This window comes from Arachis hypogaea, chromosome 18 (genome assembly GCF_003086295.3).
Source record: "Arachis hypogaea cultivar Tifrunner chromosome 18, arahy.Tifrunner.gnm2.J5K5, whole genome shotgun sequence".
Classification (NCBI taxonomy): Eukaryota; Viridiplantae; Streptophyta; class Magnoliopsida; order Fabales; family Fabaceae; genus Arachis; species Arachis hypogaea.
Genome location: NC_092053.1, coordinates 34,109,347 through 34,113,500, shown reverse-complemented (window position 1 = coordinate 34,113,500; position 4,154 = coordinate 34,109,347). Strand labels below are relative to the sequence as shown.

At 38.7% G+C, this 4,154-nt stretch overlaps 1 non-coding gene across 1 annotated transcript; it reads right to left on the bottom strand.

The window, feature by feature from the left end:
- Positions 1 to 2,998: 2,998 nt before the first annotated feature.
- On the bottom strand, positions 2,999 to 3,106 carry LOC112774273 (small nucleolar RNA R71). Its single transcript, XR_003188768.1, has one exon. It is a non-coding gene; the product is annotated as a small nucleolar RNA R71 (small nucleolar RNA).
- Between the last annotated feature and the right edge of the window lie 1,048 nt (positions 3,107 to 4,154).

Below are 4,154 nucleotides of genomic sequence, written 5' to 3'. Positions count from 1 at the left end.
CAATTTCTTATTTCTACTACTCTATTCTTCTTAGTTCTCTTGTTAATTTTACTTTTATGTCTCTTTTATGTTTATGAATGCTCATGTTGAATTTGTTTACATTTAATGAAATTTAATGTTTGATGTTCTTTTGTTGATGATTTGAGTGGTTGATTTACTTTTCTTGCAATTGGTAGTTGGTAGATTTATTATTCTTGCATTTTTACCATGCTTTCCATTTGTACCTACCAAGTGTTTGACAAAATGCTTGGTTGGGCTTTAGAGTAGAACTTGAGCATTCTTGGCTTGGGAAGAGTAATTGGGCAATCTTGAGTCATTAATACCCAATTTACATTGGTAATCTAGAGTTGTTAGTTAATATCATTTTCAATGACGCTAATCTTTTGCTAATTCAATTAGTGAGTTGATTAGGATTTTTTATTTGAGATTAACTAGTCTTGTTTGACTTTCTCTCATGGAAGATAACTTATACCTTCTTCCAAGGTTGGAGATGACGAAATAAGATAAATTCTTGTTGATTATCGTTATGATTAATGACTATGATAGAAAGCCTATGATCTCAAACCTTGCCATGAATGTCTCTCGTTATTAATTGCTTTCTTTAATTGCTCATTTTGCTTTGTTGTCATTTATTTTCTTGCAAAAATATAAAAATCAAACCCCCTTGCATCTTCATAGCCAATAATTGAGCATTTCATTGCAATTCCTTGTGAGACGACCCGGAGTCTAAATACTTCGGTTATAAATTCATTGGGGTTTGTACTTGTGACAAAACCATATTTTAATTTGATGTGAGAGTTGTTTGTTGGTTTGGAGCTATGCTTACAACAAAGTTCTAATTTCTACAAAAGAAATTCTAGACCGACAATGATTTTTACCGTCAATTCCTTCCCAAAATTGTTTCATGGTAGAAAACTTGCTTCCTAGAAACCTTTAATTATTTATTTTAATTCTCCTTTATACCATTCGATGCCGTGATCCGTGTGTTAAGTATTTCAGGCTTTATAGGGCAGGAATGGCTTAGAGAATAGAGAGGAAGCTTGCAATAATGGAAGGAACACAAGAAACAAAGGAGATGACCAGCGAACACTGACGCGAGCGCGTGCCTCACGCGAACGCGTGGAATGAAGAAAATCGCAGCGACGCGAGCGCGTGCCTTACACGAACGCGTGGATTGGAGTCTACACAAATGACGCGAACACGTGGACGACGCGATCGCGTGACAAGGAAAATCATGGAATGACGCGAATGCGTGACCTGCGCGATCTGCAGAAATAACAAAATACGCTGGGGGCGATTTCGGGCCGCGTTTTAACCCAATTTTCGGCCCAGAAACACAGAATAAAGCCAGGAAACATGCAGAGACTCAACACGCATCCATACACATTCAGATACATTGATATTAGGATTTCTTTTAGTTTAGATTTGAATCTGGATTAGCTTTACATTGATAGTTTATGCTTTTGCTTTGGATTTTGGATGTTGAAGAGTCATTACCTCCGTTGAAGTTACTACTTTAGTTTGTTTCTTTATTCCTTTAATCTTTTCAGTTGATCATTGACCCTATTCAGATAAGTATGTTGCATTTTGAATTTATTAATATACAGAGTTACTTTTACTTTTAATTAATTTTAAATCTCTATTTTATTTCATTTCAATTATGTCTTCTTATATTTTTATGAGTATTATATCCACGTCAATGGAGTAGATTTTCTACTTGACATGGGGGTTGATTAAAAGGAGACACTTGAGTTGGAATGCTCAAGTGCTTAGTTATATTGGACGTTGTTGGCTAATTCTGTATCTACTAACGCTAGACCTTTCCAAGGATGAGGACTAGGATTTGTGGATAAGAGTTAGCTCAATCACTTGACTTTTCTTTATTTAGTAAGGGTTAACTAAGTGAAAACAACAACCTCTTTACACTACACTAGAGAAGATTCCAACAAGGATAGAACTTCCAATTAATCAATTCCACAATCAAGGCTTTTTATTTAGAATATTAATAATTATTCTTAGTTTATTTTTATTGCCTTAATTTATAATTATTTTAATTACTCATTATCCAACTCAAACTTTCTTGAAAATTACTGATTAATAAATTAGCACCCTTTTCTGCAACTCGTTGGGAGACGACCTGGGACTCATACTCCCAATATTTTTAATTCTAATTTTTGTGACAATCCTTTTTAAATTGAGAAGCGGGTTTTAGCTGGTTAAGAACTGTACTTGCAATACATTTCGTTTATTAATTTCTTAACTGGTCAATTTCTGCCAACATCAATTTTTGGCGCCGTTGCTGGGGAGTTGCAAGAGTGTGCTAGATTATTAATTAGTGTACATATTTTTTTTTATTTGCATATTTTATTTTTATTTTATTACCATGAGCTATATGTTTCTTTCATTGAATGATGCGTTCACTGCCTGATCCGAGCTTATCTACATTTGATCCTGAAATTGAAAGAACTCTTTCACGTATTAGGCGAGCTCGGCGCAGGATAGCCTCTGAGGGTGGTGAAGTGATTGTTATCAATTCACCAGTCTCATCTGAGGGCGAATCTGAACCACCATCTGAGAGCGAAATAAGCTCCTTTACTACTGATTCAGTTGATTCTCATGCAGATAGAATGGCAGAACCTAGGAGGATTACTCTTCAGGAAGCTGGAGCCCCAGATTTTACACTGCAACTGTATCAAGTGCGTCATCCAAATCTGGCTGCAGATTTTGAACTGAATACTGCACTAATCAACTTGATGCCCAAGTTTCATGGCTTACCTGCTCAAGACCCTATTAAGCACGTTAGGGATTTCCAGACAGCCTGTTCTACTGTTAGGCGTAATGGTGCCGATAAAACTTCTATTCTGTTAACTGCCTTCCCGTTTTCTCTTGAGGGAAAGGCAAGGGAGTGGTACTACTCCCAACCTGAAGTGACTGTTACCAACTGGGATACACTCAGGAGAAAATTTTTGGAAAATACTTTCCATCTGAAGTCACAGATAGACTGAGAAAAGAAATCTCCTGCATTGTTCAAGGTGACTCGGAGACTCTCTATGAGTACTGGGAGCGTTTTAAGAACCTTCTAGACGCATGCCCCCATCACATGATTGATAGACTAGTGTTGATCAGCTACTTCACTCAAGGCATGAACCCCCAGGATAAGACTACACTAGATGGTGCTAGTAATGGTTCTATGAAAAAGTACAGGACCGCAGATGAAGCATGGCAACTGATCAGCGACTTAGCTGAGTCTACTAGGAATCACAGGCAGAGGCGCAGCCACTCGAAAGCTGTTGTAGAGGTTTCCTCTGGCATTGAAACTACTGCTCTTACCCAGAGTATATGTGAAATGACCAACCTACTGAAACAGATGCAGTTAAATCAACAACAAGCACAACAAGCTCATTCTCTCCCACCACAACACAGCCAACAGTTGGTTCCACAAAGAGTATGCGGGATCTGTGCTGATTATAGTCATTATACTGACGAATGTCTGCAGCTCCAACAGGAAGACAACACTGTGGCAGCCACTCACAACTTCTATGACCGCCCGAATCAAGGATACAATCAACAAGGTGGCAACTATAACCACGGATGGCAGGACAACTCCAACTAAGGTTGGAGAGATAATTCTAACCATAATTGGAGGGACAACTATAACAGAGGAGGCAGAGATAACAATGGAAACCAGAGGTGGAATAACAATAACAACAACAGACAGTAGAATCAGAACCAACCTTACAGAGCACCTCACCTAAGACAGTCCCAAGGACCCCAGCACAACCAACAACAGATTCCTCAGATCACTTATTCCAATTCCTCATCAAATGACGAGATGCTCCGTTCTCTTGCACAAGGATAACAAGACATGCAGACGCAGCTGAACTCTACTTTAAATGGTCTGACTGCCACTTTACAAGCTCTCGTCTCCCGGTTAGATTCATCACCTAATTCCACCAATCAACCTTTAAGCTCCAGTGGAATTCCTTCTCAACCCCTACCTAATCCCAAAGGTGGCATCAATTCCATCACTTTAAGGTCTGGAACCACATTATAGGAGAGGAACCAGGAGGAGCCAAGCTCACCAGAACACGTCCCAGCTGAGGATGTGGTGAAAGTGGAAGATGTTGAAGAGGAAGAGGACGCACAAGACATAG